The sequence below is a fragment of the Sphaeramia orbicularis genome, chromosome 11 (genome assembly GCF_902148855.1).
Source record: "Sphaeramia orbicularis chromosome 11, fSphaOr1.1, whole genome shotgun sequence".
Classification (NCBI taxonomy): domain Eukaryota; kingdom Metazoa; phylum Chordata; class Actinopteri; order Kurtiformes; family Apogonidae; genus Sphaeramia; species Sphaeramia orbicularis.
Genome location: NC_043967.1, coordinates 22,760,559 through 22,783,184, shown reverse-complemented (window position 1 = coordinate 22,783,184; position 22,626 = coordinate 22,760,559). Strand labels below are relative to the sequence as shown.

General features: G+C 36.4%; 1 protein-coding gene across 8 annotated transcripts in view; it reads right to left on the bottom strand.

Annotated features, from left to right (window-relative positions):
- The window catches only part of col16a1 (collagen, type XVI, alpha 1), a 144,569-nt gene that overhangs the window by 82,545 nt on the left and 39,398 nt on the right, over positions 1–22,626 (bottom strand). The gene's annotated exons all lie outside the window — the stretch shown is intronic.

Genomic DNA, 22,626 nt, shown 5'->3' with positions numbered 1-22,626 from the left:
ACAAATACACAAAACATTGAATAACGGGCAGAATATTGTTAAAATTGTACTTACTTCTCTTAACACATGACAAGTTATTCACATTTTTTGCGAAATTATACTTTGTTTTAGTGTAAATACATGAAAATATTTACATTTACAAAGACAAACATTTGAAGTTGACATTATTTCTATGTTATTATGATAGTGTTTTACTGGTCTGACCCACTTGAGATTCAATTGGTCTGAATGTGGAACCAGAAATAAAAGGAGTGTTTATATTTTAGTGTAATTTTTGCATTTCACAAATTCATCCCAAGGGCCGGACCGGACCCTTTGGCGGGCCAGATTTGGCCCCTGGGCCACATGTTTGACACCTGTGCTTTAGACTCAGAGAATGAATATTAAAACCAAAAATTGTGAGTTGCAAATTAATTAAAAAATATATAAAATAAAACCACTGATTACATTTCACACTCATTAAACTGAACACTGCAGTTTGTTTTGCCCCTTAAAGTTCAACTATCCAATTTTTTAAATTTTTTAGTTTTATCCAGGTCTTCTAATTTATTTCATATAGCGTGTGTGTTCTTGTTTTTTTTTTTTTACTCTATCTATCTGTCTGTCTGTCTGTCTGTCTGTCTGTCTGTCTGTCCGTCCGTCCGTCCGTCCGTCCGTCCGTCCGTCCGTCCGTCCGTCCGTCCGTCCGTCCATGGTGAGGACCTTATGGAATTTTTCTGTTGTCTTTGTTTCTGTTTATATGCACTAGATTGTAATAGATTTATTGTTGAAATCACGTTGCCTACAACAGGTGGTGACATACACTCTTTCAGCCTTTTAACCTACGCTGTCACTGAACACAAGACTCAACGGTCATCAACTCAAAAGTAAACTAGACAGCTTTGCAAATTTGTATGTAGCGTACTTTGTGTCTGCTTTATTTATTGTGTTCTAGCACATGTGCAGAACACCTCATCCTGTTCCAGTCCATCAGGTCGGTTTACATGTAGGAGTAGATCGACTTTCAATCGCATTATCTGGGTGTATTAGTCCGACTATTAAAATTTCAATTTCAGTCAAACTAACATGTTTACTTTTACTTTTAGAGTCTTAGTCGACCTAATGCATTAATTCATGTTTTTAATTGTCATGTAAACCTAGTCTGTGCTAGTACCAGCCTGTCATACCTCAGGTCGTCATGGTTTGGCTCAGTTTAGCTGCCAGCACAATGCATTTCCCTCCCCAGATGTCAAGTCGCCATTGCATAGCTGAACTAGAAAAGCACTCGGAGAGCGCAGACCTCCGCCAAGGCTGATCAGTGGCCCCCCCCGTGGGCCCCCCCACGCCAAGGAGGTTATGTTTTTGCCAGGGTTTGTTTGTCTGTTTGTTTGTCTGTCTGTCTGTCTGTTTGTCTGTCTGTTAGTGTGCAACATAACTCAAAAAGTTATGGACAGATTTTGATGAAATTTGCTGGTCTGTGCCCCCCCCGTGGGCCCCCCCACCCCCGATCACCACCAAAATTTAATCATTTCTTCCTTTTCCCATTTCCAACAAACCCTGAAAATTTCATCCAAATCTGTCCATAACTTTTTGAGTTATGTTGCACACTAACAGACAGACAAACAGACAGACAGACAAACAAACAAACAAACAAACCCTGGCAAAAACATAACCTCCTTGGCGGAGGTAATAAAGAATCGTGTATCGACTGCCGCTATGATGGACACAACAACGGAACACAATGAAACCTAAAAATGTAAGTTAGAATTTTCAAAATGAAATATATGTTCACATTTTTTCCGGGTAAGAATACAGATGTTTAGTCTCAAATCTGTGGTTAAGGATCTGTGTTTTTTCGTGCACTGCAAAAAGGCCTGTGCAAAAATAAGAAAATTAAACTCATTATTGGGTTAAAATGTCTGATTTCAAGTAAAATTACATGCCGGCACAGTAGGAAAATTGCACTTATCAAGTCCTCTTAAAATAAGACAATATAATATAAGGATCATAGAATGTTAAAATTCTTATTTCAAGCAGAATATACTTGTTTCAAGTCTTCCTCATAGTAAGATTGAAGACTATTACATACTACTAAGTATGAAGATGTAATCACTCAATATATATACATATATATATATAGGCAAAACTGCATAAAACAAGTAAAAATTTGCGATGTTCCTGTTCCAGTTCCTGTGTCCGCCATATTCATCCCTCTACAATGTAGCTTGTTTTGTTAAATATATTACTTAAAATTAGTTGTAATATCTAAGTGTGGTAGCTCAAGATGAAAATTGTTGGAACAAGTCAAATAATCTTAAAAAGATTAAGTCTCAATAAGTAAATACATCTAAAAAAAAAAAAAAAGAAAAAAGATCTTTCAAGATAAATATTCAAAATTCAGGTCGGTTGATGTAAGTCAGATATTCCTTTATTGAAGTGTGTTATTTTCCACTTAATAGCTTTTTTTTATAGCCCTCATATTTATATACAGTATTCATTTCCTACCTGCTATTTTGTATTTTACATTTTGTCTGATATCCTCATTTTTACCCTTTGCTGTGTTTTATCCTTCTTCTACTCTACCCTCTGTATTATTCAGCTGCTGTGACAAACCAAATTTCTGTGTGATATTAAGTCATTTAGTATCTCTTTGGCACACTTGGAACCTTAGTGAAAGTGATAGAAACATCTGATAGTACCTAGTGGTCCCTGGTCTCATGCAGTAGAAACACCGAAAACACAGTCAAAGAGAATGGAGCTGATACTGTCAGTGGAAAAGCAGCATGCACGTTTTACAAGCAACTGAAAAGGAACTGATGCAGTTTCAGTTATTACTATTCTGTATTTATAGTGGCTCTGAGCAATATATTAAATTAATGCTCTCTCTGAAAATCATGAAAAATACCCAAATCGCAAAATCAGGATTATTCCTCTTGACACCTTTCTTGCTCAAGAAAAAGATCAAAACACCACTTGTTTGTATCATATAATATATTAATTATGAACGTGTTTCTGTAGTTGTTCATAGCATGTAGTTTTAGAAATAAACCTTTGTGTTTTCCAGTAAATCGTCTATAACATGAAAAAATCTGATAACATTTTTTTGCCATATTAACCAGCTGTAATGTACAGGTTGCAATATTCAGTCTGACAACACACATTTAAATTTAGCATCTACCATTACTCCTCCAGATACTTTTACATGTAGCTATTACGGACTGATGAAAATCCCTGCAGTTTTAATGTTGCCCATTTGGAGAGTGTGATTCGTGTGTTGAGAAAGAGTATGGCTGCCTGAATTAGCTTGCAGGTGTCATTCCATTTGATTAAAAAAAAAAAAATCTGCAACCATTATCCACCTCCACCAAGGATGTTGAGATTCTGTTTGTTAGTCTGTTAGCAGGGCTATGAAAATAAATAAATAAATAAATTTCTACTAATTTTCATGAAACTTGAAGGCAAAGTTATCTGCCAATATGAACCTATTTAATTTTGGAGCAGACACAAAAAATAAAGAACTTACAATTTTTATGAGGTTTATAGAGATGAACATGGACTCGGAGAGCGTGTCTAGTTAATCAACTTATTTCTTAAGCAAAACATCCAAAATTATGCAGGTTAAAGCTTGTCAAATGTGAGGTCTGATGGTTTTTAATGTTGTTTCTCATTATTTTACGACTACTCTTATTGATACTAATATTGATAAGGTATTTAAGGCTAGTCAGGTAAGGGTTTTTACCGCTCAAATGAGAACACTTTTTTTTTTTTAGAGGAAAAGTGTAACAGTATTGTTTTGAACTAATCCCTATCACAGATATGTTATGATAGTAATGTGAAACAAGTATCGTAAACAAAAGAAAATAGTCTGTCAGATCTTTTTAAAGGCTCAAACTGTATGTAGGACTTTTTCTTCTTAAGTATTTTGACAATAGTTAACCCACAGCCTCCAGATCTTTAACCCTTTAAATCCTAAGCCTAAAATAGTTTTTTTTTTTTTTTACTTTTTTTTTTCCATAAAAAGGTTAGAATATATGCTTTGAGTGACTCCTTTTGCCCAGTTTTCCAGAGCACTTAGAACTTTCAAAATCTAGCAGTCACTTACAATTTACTGCATGTTATAATACCACTAAAACGGCTTCTTCTCCAGCTTCTTGTACAGGCGTGAGTGAAATTACCATAATGACCCAATTAAACTTATAAAGCACAACATCTTAGGTTTCAGAAACTGTTGGAATGTTCCCAATTGCACAAACAGTGAAAGAGTTACAGCCATCCAAACTGCATATGCGCAGGGTGTGTCAGTGCTGACACGTCAGGTTTTAAAGAGTTAAACCCACCTGCTCTGATCTCTGAAACTATGAAGCACAGATCAGATGATGTTCTGACCATTTCAGATTAAATTTATGAAGGATTCACAGCAAAAACTACCATATCTACAGCCAGTCACTTCTGATCTCCAGGGTGGTCTCCAGACTGCTAGCTTACATTTAGAACGTTAAATATACAGCTCTGGAAAACTTTAAGAGACCACTGCAATTTCCTGTGAAATCAGCATGTGTGCATGTATGACAGCCATTCCATTCCTGTTTCTGTTGAATTCCAACACAAGTACACCATATTCTACTTAATAAACACCTGATCCACGTCTTATTTAAGAAGAAGTATAAAAAACACTACTGTGGCCATCACTATCTTCTTGCAATAGACAAAAACAGTGCTATTAGTTCCGCAAAACTAATTAGAATCCAAAAATAACTTTTGAAAACTACTGGACTTCTGCCCTGACAATGTTCCCAAACTCTGAAGACTGGTTTTTCTATCTGGACAATGCTCCTGGCCTCAGCTAGGTCAATAAAGGTGTGGATGACCGACCACCAGATGAAGACCCTGTCATGTTCAGCCCAATCTGCAGACCTGAACCCACTTTGAAAACTTCTGGAGGAAGATGGATGATTACAAACCATGGAACACTGCTGAGCTTCTTGAATTTCTCTGCCAGGAGCTGCATAAAGTCATCCAACAGCAATGGTGGAGAGCCAAAACACGTGAAAGCTGTCACTGAAAATCAGGGTTATTCCACCAAATATTGATGTCTGAACTTTTCCACAGTTACAACATTAGTACTGTGTTGTTTAGAAATGAATATGAACTGGTTTTCTTTGCATTATTTGAGGTCTGCATCTGTTTGTTATTTTGACCATGTGTCATGTTCTGCAAATACATGCGCTAAATAACAATGTTTTTTGTTGGAATTTGGGAGGAATGTTGTCAGTAGTTTAGAGAATAAAACAAAAATGTTCATTTTACTCAAACACATACCTATAAATGGTAAAATCATGTGAAAGTGATCATTTTGCAGTGGTCTCTGATTTTTTTTCCAGAGCTGTATACTACCAGCCTTTAATACACAGCAAACACAGAGCAGATCAACTAGCAATATGTACAAACTGTACATTTATCTGCCTGTACTTGACAGGTTTTCATTAGGCTATTTTATTGAGGAACGATTAATCATCACAATATATGACAGCTAATAATAAAAAAGACTATCTGTGTGTCGCCATGTGAAGGTAAATATAGGTGTGACGCCTGTATGGGAATGAATGTGTGCAGAATCAGCCAGTCTTCATACAGTTGCAGAAAAAAATGATTAGACCATCAAAAATCATCAAAACAATCGTTATGCAATCAAGTACTAACGCCTATGTGTATCATGTGACTAAAACAGACAGAAAAGAAAACATGGAATGCCTAAAAGCACCGTTTTTGGCAGTACAATGCCATAGACATTGATGTAAGAACTTAAGTGATTTTGGTTATTATCAAGAAAACACGGAAAATGGATAGATATCAGCTCTGAAATTAAACTCTTCTGAGTTTAAAAACAAATACAAATTATTTTTTACAAAACACAGAGAGGAAAGGGCTTGAGGGGGGAAATCCGGTTGTTTTTCATAGTGGGGCTTGGCCACATATGTGCTGTTAGTATCTAGTTTAAATATGGATATATGAGCATATTATTACTATATGACTATATAGGACAATATAGAATATTATATGTATTGATATTATATATGTATATGTGTTTGTTTTGTTTTTGTTTTGTTTTTTCAGTCTTTATTAATATCGGGTATTAATATCTGGTAGGATAAGTAGCAAATGGGTATTATCATATTAGTGTATATAGGAAAAAGGATGTGTGATATTGTTATATTATTATTATTATTATTATTATTATTATTATTATTATTATTATTATTATTATTATTTATATTCATACAAAATAATAATTGCTATATAGTAATCATAAGGAATGAAATTGGGGGCAGGAGTACATACGTTTTTACTTCTTCCTACTTCTTTTCGAGCATGTATAATTTTATTTCATTTGTTTTATTTATATTATTATTTTTTTTATTTATTTATTTACTGTATTTTTTGTGGTTTGTTTGCTTATCAGTCATCTTTGTACCAGTGCTTATATTTTGCTGGTTGATTTTTCTTTTTTTTTTTCACTGTCTGCATGTTTGAAATAAAGATTTCATTCATTCATTCATTCATTCATTCATAGCTATTTTTGTTGTTATCATTATATTTTTCCAAAAAAGTGTACCTTTAGTTTTATTAGGCATTAAAATGAAGAAGAAATTGAAGAAAACAAGGGGTGGTGTAATCATTTTTTCTGCCTCTGTATGTGTATTGTGTCTTTCAAAGGTTTCCCTACACTATACAAAGATCATCATATGCAAACAGTGAAGAAAATGGACCAATGAAATGTGCAAACCTCACACTTGATTAAGCTTTTGAAAAATTCAGACCACTTTTGGGTATGCCTCTCATGATTTAGTCATCTTTTGTCTGTGACTTTCTATGCATGCGTGCACTAGCGTTTGTATGTTGATACCCTATGCATTTTTGTTTGTCTTCTATTTTTTCATCTTTCTTTTTTTTTTCCCACAGTGTGCGACTGCTGCTACGATGCAAAGCCTGCTCTGTGTAACCCCCCTGGCATTAATTTTCATAGCAGATACAGTCCGGCGAGTCTCATCCCTCAGTTTTGGTCAAGGGCATCTAAGCACACAAAAACACATACACATATTCACTGCATGGAGGTGTGTACATATACCAAAAGATGAAGGGTTCACAAACAAACCCAGTGAAATGCATACTCACTGAGATGGTGAACACTTTGAAATATTCTCTCTAGCTCTATTTGTTTCTCTCCCTTTCTTTGCACACACATGCATGCACACACACACATAGAATTGTTGATGCTGGCAGCTGGTTTCCCACTCCTAGAAGTGGGGTGACAGTGATTTATGACTGAGGGAAGATCCAAGGGAAAACAGCCAACTACAGGACGTCAAAACAAAGAGGATGAGTGGGAGAAAAGGTGAGGGAGAAAAAAAATGTTGAACCTAGAGACCTGGGGAGAGAGAAAAGAACAAGAAAATGATAGAGATGAAGAGGAAAACTATGTGACTGACCAGCAAATTCTGGGTATAATATGGAAAGGCGTGAGAATACGGTAGTAGATATTTCACAAACTACATTTACTGCCTTGCAGTTGTATGCGTCGACCGACCAGTCAAGCTGCAGTTTACAACAATATCTGTCTTTGACGCATTTGAATAAAAGGTATTAGGAGGATTTTGTATTCCCCTTTGGGTGAAATGCAAGACGTCACTGTAACGACATGTTTGATTCTACTGAATTACTGCAAAAAATGTAAATCTTATCAACTGTATTTTTCTCATTTCTAGTCAAAATATCTCATCACAATTAAAATAAGATATAATCACCTAAAGAGTAACTTTTCAGTGAGATATAAGAACTTATTTTTAGACAATAGATCTTGAAAATCGTATTTGAAATCTTAAAAAGATAATTTTCACTTGTTCCAGTAGCAGATTTTTTTTCTTGAATTAAGCAAAAAAAAAAAAAAAAAAAAAAATCTTGAATTAAGCAAAAAAAAATAAAAAAAAAAATCTTGAATTAAGCAAAAAAAAAACTGCCAATGGAACAAGTGAAAATTATCTCAATAAGATTTCTTGAAGATTTCCAAGATCTATTGTCTAAAAAAAAGTTCTGATATCTCACTGAAAAGTTACTCTGTAGGTGATTATGTATTATTTTAAGTGTGACGAGATATTTTGACTAGAAATGAGAAATATACACTTTGTAAGATTTCGATTTTTTCCAGCGGTTATCCCCAGAAAGAGACACACCGTCCACACTTACAGAGTGAGGCGATGAATAATGGACAGAACATTACGATGTCACAGTCAAGTTAACCTTTAACCTTTTGGATGTAAAATGTCATCACTTCATCATCCCAGTTATGGCTCAAAATGTGTGAGGTTGCTGTGATGTTGGCCTTTGACCACCCAAGTCAAATCAGTTATCCTTGTGTCCAGTTGTGTGTTTTTGCCAGATGTGATGAAACTGCCTCCAGGTGTTCTTAAACGCACAAAAAAGACAAGAGTATAATAGCCATGTGCTATTAGCTATTAGCTTAGACCACTTATACATGGGTGCTTCTATGAAACTGGGTTTATTTTGGTATCTGGCACTTTCCCAGCTTTTTAGACTCAATAATAAAAGAGAAATTTAGACATATTTTCCCCAGGATGTACCTAATGAGAACCTCAGATAAATGAAAAAAAAATTATACTCTTGCTCTGAGCCATCCCAAAATTAATGAATTTTTGATAACAAATTGGGGCCAAAAATAGGACAGGACATGAAAAACTACCTAGGTGTCAGTGCATTTTATCTAGAAAACACGGCTTGAAATGGTCTTATATACTGCTATAAATAAAGACACTGCGTTAAATTTGACGATTCTACTGGTTTTTCTAATCCAGACGTGGGTTTTTCATGAGTCTCGGTCTCAATCCAGGTTTTGTGTGTCACCCATCGTGTCCACTGGTGTTACATGCAGAACCTGCCCATTTAGACACAAATAAATCGCGAGTGACTTTACAACAGCGGTCATTTTTGTGAAACACTCTGCCTTACATATTTACTTCAATTCCCAAAATGTACCTGTGAGAGAATAAAAAGATATTCAAAAAAGTAGTAGCACGTAATTTTAGTGTCCTTTTTACCGTGTTACATATGGATTCTTGTATTAAAATAATATAAAAATGTGTTTTATCTGAAAAATTGTTTCTCTTTTCCCTCAGTAAATATTTATTTTTAAAATATACCCAAAGTGCTTCCAAACTTGCTTCATAACATTAATCTACATCTGGTTTGAATTTTTAGCCCCCATGTCCTGTTTCAAAGTGATTATTTCTGACAAAATTTAAATATTTCCTCCAGACCTTTCTTCTGTGATGATACAATATGAGTTAAGATGACCTTTGACCTTTTATATAAACCCTCATCACATCAACATTTTACCGCATTATACATCAATGTTTAATTTTGTCAGAATTAGCAAACAAAATCTTGAATTGTGGCCAAAAAAAACATGATTATGAGATCTAAGTTACTTTGACCTTTGACCGGCCAAAATCAGTCCAAATATCCATTGGTGCCAGAGGAAATGAAACAACCTCCAGGCGTTATTGATCAATTGTATTTGCAAGAACGGGATGGATGAAAGGTCACAGTGCACTTGACACTTGGCCACCAAAGTCTGATAGTTTCAACCCTTGGGTCCACGCAAATGTTTGAAGAAATTCCCTCAAGTTGTTCTTAAGATCTCACATTATAAGAACACACAGACATGAGGTCATGACTACCTTGGTCTATGACCTTTGACTGCAGTTCACTCTTGGGTCTAAGCGAATATTTGTGCTAACATTAACCCATAAAGACCCAGTGCTACTATTAGGGCAGTTCCAAAATCAACTTTCCTCTTTATTTAACCTTTCTTAAGTGATTTTTCGCTAGTTATTATAGTTCTATCCTCTGTATTTCACAATTTTTCAGTGAAATCTAGATATTTTTCTATATTTAATTTACTGATCCCTGTCATAGCTTGGTGTGATACCAGTCATCCTTGTAGTGACACAGGTACAGTTGTCTTTTATAATATTGGTGATGTTTTGTCTGTCTGAATTTGTTTTTTACACTGTGCTTTTTTCTTTTTTTTTAAATTTGTTGCTTGTTTGTTTTTAAATGGACTCCTGAGTCTGGCAATAAAGATGATGAGTATAATGATGATGATGATCATATAGATGTTCATAATGATATTGAGGGTTATTATATCATAAACAGAGGAAAACTGAAGAAAACGTGACTTTTTCAAAAAAATGTATCATTAACTGAACACAAATCAAGTGTCTCCCTCCACTATCATTGATCCAACTCCATGGGTTTTACTGGTGAATCAGTGTTGTAGAAAACAGGTGTCAAACATGTGGCCTGGGGGCCAAATCCAGCCCGCAAAAGGGTCCAATCTGGCCCCTCGGATGAATTTGTGAAATGCAAAAATTATAATGAAGATATTAACAATCAAGGATGTGAAAATCATTTTAGGTCAATTAAATCTAAAGTGGGTCAGACCAGTAAAATGCAATAATAACAACCTATAAATAATGAAAAATGCTAATTTTTGTCCTTTTTTTTTTTTGAGTAAAAAAAGGAAAATTACACAAAAATGTTTATATTTACAGACTAGCCTTTTACAAAAAATGTGAAGAACTTGAACAAATATGAACAATATGAAATTTCTTAAGAGACGTATGTAGAATTGTACCAATATTCTGCCTGTTACTAAATATTTTGTGTATTTGTAGATCCACTGTGATCTGTAAGTTGTGATGCACATGTATAAATGATAAACTAAGGTGTAATATTGTTAAAACGGCACTGATTTTTCTTCAGAATTTTCAGGTTGTTCATATTTGTTCATGTTATGTTCAAGTACAGTTCGGAGATGTAAACATTTTCTTTGCGGAATTTTACTTTTTTCACTCAAAAACAAGAGAAAACTTTGGTGTTGATATTATTCATAAGTTATTAAGCTATTATTTATATTATTTTACTGGTCTGGCCCACTTTAGATCATATTAATCTGAATGTGGCCCCTGAACTAAAATGAGTTTGACACCCCTGTTATAGAAGATGACGGTGTTTCCACGTTCACTATGGAGCTTCTGAACGTTCAAATGGGTCATATCTAATGACCATGAAAAGATGAAAAACTGTATTTTACACCAATTCCTAACAAATAACATATTATATCTGTAATGATTTTGGTAGATAATGAATGTTTGGATATTTGTAGGTTAAAAAATCCCTTCACTAGCACAGAGGCATAAAGTCTATGCAGACAATACACCATTGAAAAGTGTATGTGCATGGAAGAGTGACAGAAAGGGAGAGAAAGAAGCCAATCTTGAAAACAGTTGTTTTCTGTCTATTTGTAGGGCACAAAAGCACTTTACAGACAATTGGCTTTTAAGTTGGAAGTGCTTCACCTTTACATTCAGGGTCATTGAGAAGAAAAAAAGCACGGACACAGACATACAGAAGCATGCTATGAGATGATAAATCACTGAGTATGGGTAAGACAGATTCAGATCTGGCCTCTTCCAAGTCTGAGAGAAAGTTACTTCTGCTTCTCGCTTAAAAAAGATGGGGGAAAAAAAGTCAGTGCAATCCACAGAGGCTCAGGGGAGACAGAGAGAGGAAGTCTAATGTTGAAGAAGCAGATCTGTGGTTTAAGATGGGAGTATCACCTGGAGAGGTGTAGATGCACCCTTGTACTGTTTCTAACTGTGCACGAATCAATTGCCTTCACCGGAGTGAGTTTCTATACCTGGATGTATTACACAATGTTAACTGAAAAGAATTTTAAACAGACAGCAGCCAGCGCATGAAAGAAATGAGACTTTACAAGTGTTACAGTATTTTATGACTAAATTTCAACTTCTGGATGAATGCAATTTGGAGGCAGCAAAATCCACATTAGCAGTGAAACCCAGAAATCTCATCACTGAGCCTGTTTACGTGGACACGAAAACTCTGATCATGATCTGATTTCTGGAGATTATTCAAGTGATGATGTATAGTAAACTGTAATCTGATACACTTTATCAGACAAGAGCAGTAATCTTTTTTTTTTTTTTTTAAACTTTCTTAGCTGATTTATCACCATTTATTGTAATATTATGCTCTGAATTTTGCATTTTCAGGTATTTTCTTATATTTAATTCACTGATCATGTAGATGTCCATAAAAGCTCACATTAAAGTTGGGGTTATTATCTCAAAAGCAGAGAAAACTGAAGAAAACGTGACTTTTTAGGCTACGAACACTGTACAAACAATTTATGGACCATTTTGCACGACCTTCTCAAGGCAGCCTCATAAGAATGGAGAGTTCGTAGACTGTTCCTAAGTTCGTAGGTGGATGATCTTGTGCAATATTTTCTACGTAACGAATGCCTTATGAACAACTGACGAAAAATGCATGACATTTGTGGATCAGGAGGCCATTCCAGAACCACATGTTCCTGTGCTGGCTGCAAGTAGATGACAAGAACACTTTACGTTGTTAATAGGGGTTCTTTAAGGCATCATGTGAATAGACATACAGACAGAGATTTGCACGGCGTTCTTAAGGTGGACGTAAGGTGTTTCTATAGGCAGTAGTGCGTCATTCGTGGCGTTCTTAGAGGGGGTTGTATACTAACTGTCAAGACGGAGTGAATGACTGGACTCAAATGCACGGCGCTGAAGGGAAAGTGTTTAACAGGAAAGTGTTTAACAGACTGAAGAAACAACACCTGCAGAGAGATAATGCAGGTGATGAGGATCAGGGTGATGGAGAGAATGTACACGATGGATAGTTGGTGTTTTTAACATTCACTTCCCTCTATTATTCTTGTGTGTCTTTGTTTTATTCTTACTAGCGACATTGTACCTGTGGTGCCATTGTATGATAGCATGATAAGTAGAACTTGTCTACCACCACTATCCATTTGTAAACTACCATTTAATCATGCATTGTGCAGGTAATAACTTGAGCCAACATGTGAGGCATGAAGGGAAGAGCATGTATTTGTTAGACCTGTCAAGCATGATTAAATTCATACAGTGGTAGTGAACTGCAGCCTTCACATTGTAGCATCGTCTGCTAGCAGTAGAAATTTCATGAACGGCAGCATAACCACTTCCGAAAATGGAGTATGGCAGCAGGGATGAAGAATTCAAAGTAGAGAGAGGCTAAAATCGCCCAGCATACCTCACAACATTTGAATACGGACATAAAATTGTGCCTAGTAGATAGTCAGGTAATGTTTCTATTCATTTGGTGAGTTTGGTGCTGATCGGGCCTGTGAAGGCTGAGGAAAATCCGTATAAATGTCCTCCTGTGCTGTAACATCGATCGATCGGACACAGAACGTGCATTATATACAGTGGGGCAAAAAAGTATTTAGTCAGCCACTGATCTTGCAAGTTCTCCTACTTAGAAAGATGAGAGAGGTCTGTAATTTTCATCAGAGGTACACTTTAACTATGAGAGACAAAATGAGAAAAAACAATCCAGGAAATCACATTGTAGGATTTTTAAAGAATTTAATTGTAAATTATGGTGGAAAATAAGTATTTGGTCACCCACAAACAAGCAAGATTTCTGGCTCTCACAGACCTGTAACTTCTTCTTGAAGAAGCTCCTCTGTCCTCCACTCGTTACCTGTATTAATGGCACCTGTTTGAACTGGTTATCTGTATAAAAGACACTTGTCCGCAGCCTCAAACAGTCAGACTCCAAACTCAACCATGGCCAAGACCAAAGAGCTGTCGAAGGACACCAGGAAGAATATTGTAGACATGCACCAGGCTGGGAAGAGTGAATCTACAATAAGCAAGCAGGTTGGTGTGAAGAAATCAACTGTGGGAGCAATTGTAAGAAAATGGAAGACATACAAGACCATTGATAATCTCCCTCGATCTGGGGTCCCACACAAGATCTCATCCCGTGGGGTCAAAATGATCATGAGAACGGTGAGCAAAAATCCCAGAACTACACGGAGGGGCCTGATGAATGACCTGCAGAGAGCTGGGACCAAAGAAACAAAGGCTACCATCAGTAACACACTACACTGAGAGGGACTCAAATCCTGCAGTGCCAGGCGTGTCACCCTGCTTAAGCCAGTACATGTCCAGGCCCATCTGAAGTTTACCAGAGAACATATAGATGATCCAGAAGAGGATTGGGAGAATATCATGCAGTCAGATGAAACCAAAACAGAACTTTTTGGTAAAAACTCAACTCGTTGTGTTTGGAGGAAGAAGAATGCTGAGTTGCATCCCAAGAACACCATACCTACTGTGAAGCATGGGGGTGGAAACCTCATGCTTTGGGGCTGTTTTTCTGCAAAGGGGACAGGACGACTGATCCGTGTTAAGGGAAGAATGAATGGGGCCGTGTATCGTGACATTTTAAGCCAAAACCTCCTTCCATCAGTGAGAGCATTGAAGATGGAACATGGCTGGGTCTTCCAGCATGACAATGATCCCAAACATACCGCTCGGGCAACGAAGGAGTGGCTCCGTAAAAAGCATTTCAAGGTCCTGGAGTGGCCTAGCCAGTCTCCAGACCTAAACCCCATAGAACATTTGTGGAGGGAGTTGAAAGTCCATGTTGCCCAGCGACAGCCCCAAAACATCACTGCTCTAGTGTCATGCCTGCAGCCAGACGCTAGTCTGGTCTTGTCTGTCTTTCATGTTTGTTTGTCACTTCCTGTTTTATTTTGTTATTTTTTCCCCTCATGTGTCTTGTCTGTAGTCTTTACTTCCCTTCCTTGATCGTGTTCACCTTTCCCCTGATTACCTGTCTCCGCCCTGATTCGTGCCACCTGTGTCTAGTTGTCTTCCCTCCCTTTTGTGTATTTAAAGTCAGTCTCTTCCCCTGTTCAGACGCCAGTTTGTAACTCTTGTATTACTTACCAGTGTTCTGATCTCGTCTATCTGTTTTGATTACCTGTTTTTGACCCGTTTTTGCCTGCCCGGTTTTGCCTACTGCCTGCTCCCTGTTGGTTTTGTCTGCCTCATCTGCTATCCTGGTTCTGATCGCCTAGCCTGACTTCTGGTACGTGAGTTTAGTCCAACCCTAATGTCCTGTCGCCTGATTGATAGCTTTCCTGTGTATGACCTGTTTCCGTCCCTGACCTCCCTCTGCTTTTCCCTAGTCGGGAAAAAGGCCCCGGTAACCGAACGGAGAAAGGGGTTAACGTCCTCAGCCCTGTGGACGAATCCGAAGAGGAGTTCTCCATCTATTATCCTCAAGATTCTGTCACTCATTATCATTATCCAACTGTTTGTGGAATCTGTGACAAATAAATCCCTTGAACTTTATATTTCGCCTCTGAGTTCTGCATTTGGATTCTGTGCCTGTACTAGCGCCATTACATCTAGAGGAAATCTGCATGGAGGAATGGGCCAAAATATCAGCTACAGTGTGCAAACCTGGTGAAGACTTACAGGAAACGTTTGACCTCTGTCATTGCCAACAAAGGTTATGTTACAAAGTGCTGAGTTGAACTTTTGTTATTGACGAAATACTTATTTTCCACCATAATTTACAAATAAATTCTTTAAAAATCCTACAATGTGATTTCCTGGATTTTTTTTCTCATTTTGTCTCTCATAGTTGAAGTGTACCTCTGATGAAAATTACAGACCTCTCTCATCTTTCTAAGTAGGAGAACTTGCAAAATCAGTGGCTGATTAAATACTTTTTTTGCCTCACTGTAGTAGGATATCTTCTACTTCAAATTTCTTCATTTGATATCTTATGACTCCTAATTTCTAATAGTGCAGGTCAGTTTTCCCGCACATTTTACACATACAGGGTGGGGAAGCAAAATTTACAATATTTTGAGGCAGGGATTAAAAGACAGTGTATGACCAATTAGTTTATTGAAAGTCATGAGAATTTATTTGCCACAAGAAAATTGACATAATAGAAAATGTTTTTATTCTATGTGTCCTCCTTCTTTCTCAATAACTGCCTTCACACGCTTCCTGAAACTTGCACAAGTGTTCCTCAAATATTCGGGTGACAACTTCTCCCATTCTTCTTTAATAGTATCTTCCAGACTTTCTCGTAATAGTTTTGCTCATAGTCATTCTCTTCTTTCCATTATAAACAGTCTTTATGGACACTCCAAGTATTTTTGAAATCTCCTTTGGTGTGACGAGTGCATTCAGCAAATCACACACTCTTTGACATTTGCTTTCCTGATTACTCATATGGGCAAAAGTTTCTGAAAAGGTATGGATAATAGTGTTAGGTATGATTATGACATCAATATATGTTTGGTTTCAAAACAACGGACATAGTGCCTGCTGAGAAAAAACAACTAAATGTTCATTGTAAATTTTGCTTCCCCACCCTGTAAACAAACAAACACATAAAATGCACATTCACATTCTAAAACATTTAATGTAAAAAAAAACCTGAGCGCAGCTTAATGTCTGAAAAGAGCATCAATCATCACCAAATTATGCGTGGACATCTCTAATACTGGGATAAGCTCCAACACCCCCGCAACCACCTGGAGGATAAAGCGGTTCAGAAAATGAATGAATGAAAAAAAGAATACTCTAAGATTAAACAATTTGAAGTTTTCTTGCAGAGGTGAAAGTGGACATGACTGCAGATGTCCACACAAACTTTAGTGATGATTGATCACTCCCCGCCCCCCCTTCACCTGTCTCCTTCACTGTACTGAAAATGTATTGAAAATGTTTCGAACCAAAGACCCCTGTACTGAAAACGCACCGAACCCAAATTGTTCTGTACTGTTACACCCCTAGTGTCCATCCACTGTCATTTATCAAACTCCATGGGTTTTACTGGTGAATCAATGTTGTAGAAGATGACGGTAATCAATGGGATTAATGGATCAACAGGTATTAAACAGTTTAGATCAGTAGATAGTTTTGGCCGTCGGTGGATGTTTGGGTCTTTATGGGTTATAACACTGTATAACAGGGGTGTCAAACTCATTTTAGTTCAGGGGCCACATTCAGCCCAATATGATTTCAAGTGGGCCAGACTAGTTAAATAATAAGTGAAAAAAACTAAAATTAAATTGTAATAATATTTACATCTACAAAAATCTGAATAACATGAACAACTAGAAACATCTTAAGAAAAACAAGTGGAATTTTAACAATACTATGCCTCAGATTATTAGTTTATCATTTACACATGTGCATTACAACTTACATTACTATTACAAATGCAGGAAATATTTAATAATAGGGAGAATATTGGTAAAATTGCATTTACTTACCTTAAGACATTTCGGGTTATTCACATTTTTTGTAAAAGAATAGTTGAATATAAACATTTTCATGTAGTTTTATTTTTTTCTGCTAAAACAAAGAGAAAACTGGCTGTTTTCATTATTTATAGGTTTAATATGATAGTATTTTACTGGTTCTGACCCACTTGAGATCTAATTGGTCTGTATGTGGAATCTGAATTAAAATCATTTTGACATCCTCAGTTGTTTAATATCTTCAGTGTAATTTTTGCATTTCACAAATTCATACCATTGGACCCTTTGGCGGGCCGGATTTGGCCCCCGGGCCGCATGTTTGACACCTGTGCTGTATAAGGTGACTAGTAGTTAAAAAAAATATCAGTTCCTGCCAACTTTGCACAAGAGAAGTTTAACAGCAAGCCTGCAGATGCTCCCAAATGTGTCTATAAATATCAAACCCCAGAAAGAACAGAAACGGTTACAAAACTTTGGTATAAATTATACTAAAGGCCAAATCGGCCATCATTTTGGATGAGTTATGCTCTGAGTCAGACTTGTTGCAGCTGAATATTATTCATCATTCTGTGGATGTTCTGTAGGCTGAAATATCTTGATCTTGATCAGTGGAAAGTATTACAACTTATCTTCACTGAATCATGTCTCTTATCTACCTTCTGTTTACTCTCTAAAAATAAAATGGCCACTTTTCCTTTCCCTCCTACATTTTTCCTCTTATATAATGTTTCCATAACCACAACAGTTTAAGGACACTGAGGCAATTCATTCAGTTTTCCATGGCTATGGTTGCTCTGGCTTATGTTTAAAATGTAAAAAGTAGTGAATTATAAAGTGTGAAACATATTTAACCCATAAAGACCCAATGATCCACTGATGACTAAAATCATCTACTGATCTAAACTGTTTAATACCTGTTGATCCACTAATCTTATCGATCCATGTAAATAATTGGTGTAAAATACAGTTTGTCATCTTTTCATGGTCATCAGATATGACCCATTTGGACGTTCAGAGGCTCCGTAGTGAACGTAGAAACACCGTCATCTTCTACAGCATTGATTCACCAGTAAAACCCATGGAGTTGGATCAATGACAGTGGATGGACACACTTGGATTATGTTCAGTTAATGATATATTTTACTAAAAAAAATTTCTTCAGTTTTCTCTCTTTTTGATGTAATAACCCTCAACCTTTATGAACATCTACATGATCAGTAAATTAAATATAGGAAAATTCCTGATTTATACATAAAAATGCAAAATACAGAGCATAATATTAGAATAAATGGTGATAAATTAGTTAAGAAAGGTTAAAAAAAAAAAAAAGAAAAATTCATGAACTGACACAAAAGTAGCACTGGGTCTTTATGGGTTAAAATACTTCATCACTGTCATATACAGGGTGTCCCATAAGTCTCCATACATAGGAAAAATAAACATTTCTTGACATAAACCATTTTTATTTACATAATATGCTCTATATGACTGCCATTTTGTCAGAAACACATTTCAGTGCGTGTCCTCCCCTGCTGAAGAACTATAAAGAAGAAATATAAAGAAATACATGTTAGAACCATATGTATTATGTCTCCAATGTATGGAGACTTATGGGACACCCTGTATTTTGAATGCATGTTGTGTGAATAAATGTAGTTTTCACACAATACTGCACCATAATGCAGACTGAACCCACAACTGTTTGATATACACTATATTAATATATTCAGTCATCTGTACTTGTAGTAGCATTAGGTGTAGAGAGGGTGGCTTTAAGTATGTGGAAACACAAAGCAGTGATGTTTTATCTGGCAAAAAGGCCCTTTTATTCGACTTATTTTCCACGGCATCAAGTTGAAATGAACACCAGTGGATAAAGGTGATATTTTTGTAGACCTTCAGGGGAACGTAGAAGGATACACTTACTGAAATGGAATAAAAGAATCAGAATTATATTTTCACTAGAGTATAACACCTGAAAACTGTTGTTATCATTACCCTAGGAGTGTGCCTTTTTTTTTTTTTTTTTTTAACAAACATCTTCTGTTCTTCAATTTATGGTATCCAGTGTTAACTATGCTGGAATATAAAAACCAGCTTTTATGATTTTTCATGTTTCACTTTCTGTTTTGGGGTTCTTGTCATTGTTTTTAGATGTTATTATTAGTGCTGTCAAATGATTATAATGTTTAATCAGATTAATCACAGGGTTGCTGTGGATTAATTCCGATTAGTCACAATTAAATATCATTCATTTTTAATCTATATTAGTCACGTTTCATTTTTCATGAGTAAACAGACTCAAGAAAGAAGGGAATATATATGAACTTTACGTGTTTGTCGCAAGCTGGACAATGCGTTAGCTGAAGTGCTAGCAGAATCCCTGACGCTTCGCGTTAATGCGGTATTTTAAGATGGAAGTGCTTTGGTGAAAAGAAAACTGCTTTTTGCAGAGTGTGTGTAATACTTTATGTCGGTCGACTGTTCCGTCTTGGATTTTTTTGTCCTCATATTCCCATCCAGAGGACCAACGTACTGTTTAGCGTCTTTCATCTTTATGGGTTGGTTCTGCTGCCTGTCACTACCCGATCAACTGCCCATTTGTGCATACGCGACAGTAACTCTACTTGGACAAACTACCCCAAATGCATTGGCAGAGACGTTCAGAGTCGGCGCTGCAGATGGGTTAACTACGTTAAAATTTTTTAATCAGATTAATCATGATGATGGATTAATCCACGTTAATGAGTTAATTTTCCTGCTGCTTTTCAAGTGTTTTCCTTTCTTTTTATAGAAGTATTTTTGTGGTTTGGTTTTAATGTTATATTCAAAATAAATAAACAAACAAACAATTCTGACAGCCCTAGAGAATGCAAATAAATAACATCATGAGTTTTCGGGTCAACAGAACATCCATCTTTTTGTAGTATACAGTATGTGCACAGGTGTTTACGTTTTTTTCCACTTTATCAGGAAATTAGTGATGCCCTGTAAATATCATATGCATTTGACATTAGAAAATTAATCACTTGGTGATATTTACTGACATCTAGCAGAGAAGTTGCAGATGGCAATCTACTGTCGCAATGTTTGTTTTATTTATTCTGGGCTTTTTGGTTCAAGGGATATAAACGTTGGGCCACTCACAAACATAGCAGTGAATGGGAAAACCATAATGCACCCTTTAATAAATATGTAAAAAAGAAGAAAATAAAGTCAAAGAAAGATGGTGGCGTACTATACTGTATACGTGGATGTCTCAGTTTAATGTGATTATGCCCTGATGAAAAGACAATCATGAGTATTTATGGGTATTAAATCCCATACATACACAAATCCTATATATTTTTCTGCTTATTTGTATATTCTATTATATTATTTGTTGTTTTTTTCTCTTTACACAAACTTTCCTTTTTTTTCTTTTTTACTAGTGTTTTTCAAGAGTGTTTTTGTATGCAACTGAGCTATTGTGACCAAGTAATTTCCCTTGTGGATCAATAAAGTTTGTCTAAGTCTAATCTCCCTAAATCTTCCACATTAGACCTTTGTTAAATCAGTTAAAAGTATAACTGTATTCTGTCCTACCACCTATATAAAGTGTCCTTACTTGTTTTAAATAACACTTTTATAAACCACTGTAACCTTGGCCTCCTGCCACAATATCATAGAATTGATTCCTCTCTTTCACACCGGCTGGAACAGCAAAAACGAAACAAGCCCAGAGCGATCAAATCACATTTTGCTGAAATTAAAATTCATGTGACCAGCTGTGACAGGGTCTCCTTTCACCGTCTTCAGACAGCTGAGAGAGAAGAGAGACAAGTAGCGTCATCTGGCTGTCACTCATCTGTGTTAGCTTGGATTAGCCGAACGGATTAGCCTCTGATACAATGCAAAATGCCGCTTTCCAATTACTGTACACACGTCTCACACTTCAGTCAACCTCACCGGCAATGAATTAAAAAGTGGCATGAGTGACAGGCAGCCGGCGCTGGAGGGAAGCCAAGTATTAGAGTTTCTGAAATTGAGCATATACTGTGGGACCAAGAAAGCAGGAAAATCTAATGCAAGCTGCTGCAACTGCACATACTATGCTCAAAAAAAGAAAAAAAAAAAAAGATTCAAGCACGCACACATGTATAAATGTTGTTGATCACACATACTCAGTCTAAGTGTAACTGAAAGAAAAAGCATGAGCCTGAGGGCTTGTTCTAATGCATTCACTTATGGCTTGGATTTGAACCTTTAACCCCCTTGATCCCTCACCACAACATCCTTTAATCGCCAATCTGTTCCCCGCCTCCACTTTTCTCTTTCGAAATGCCTGCAACCTTTCCACAAAATGCGATTTCATAGCAAAGCTACAAAAATAAAACAAATAAACACAGCTAACTGATGCTGATAGATGTCAGATCGGTGAGTTAAAAAAGGCAAATGCAACAAGAGCAGCTCTGATTTTGCTTTGTCATTTTTGGGAAACATATAAAAGACATGGAGTCTTGTGTGTAGAGAAAGACAGAATAAAGGAAGGCAACAGGCAATGCTGATGTGCTTACATTGATTATTCCCTGTCAGTGTGCTACAAAGAAGTCACACAGGTAGCATTGCTCACTGATACAGTTGACAGCAAAGCTCTTGATGGCATCAAAATTTCAATAAACCCTGTACCTTGACAAAATCCCAAACCAACAGCAGAAACAGGAAAGTGAATAGTGTTCCCGTCCTCTCTGTGTATGGTTAGAGGCAAAACAAAAACCTCTTTGATTTTTGTCTTTGGCTCCAAAGATACTGATTTCCTCAGAAGTGACAAGTTTTTGGTGTTTTCGACTTCTTTTCATAGAACAACTACTCTAAGCCTGTGACAAACAATATATGGGACACTTTTAGAACAAAATGTCTCAACCAAAAAAAGATTGTTTTGTAGACAGATTTATCATTCCTTCCAGCGAGTTTAGCTCACAGGACTGGACAGAGTGATAAAATACTCCAGGCTGACCCAATTGGCAAGTTGTGAAAAACTGTTTTATCGGTAGGTTGAAAGAAGCTCAGCCGTCTGAAAACGAACTGTAATTGACAAGAACTGAAAATGAGAAAAACAAACCAAACAACAAAACAAAAAAAGAGAGGCCTGAAAACCAGCCAGCACAAAACACTAATAAGCACTTGTCACGCAATTCCAACACTGCACTACTGTGTAATAACATAAAAATCCAGGATAGCATAATTACACCATGTCAAGCTTATAATGTGGTGCAGAGAAGATTTTACGGCTGCAAGTTTCTTCGCCCAGAAACAAGTTCGGAACAAGCTCAGACTCTCAAATGTAGTTATTAAATTTACACCCTTATAATTTTTTTTTTTTTACTGGCAACAGCATTATGCCTACTAATTAG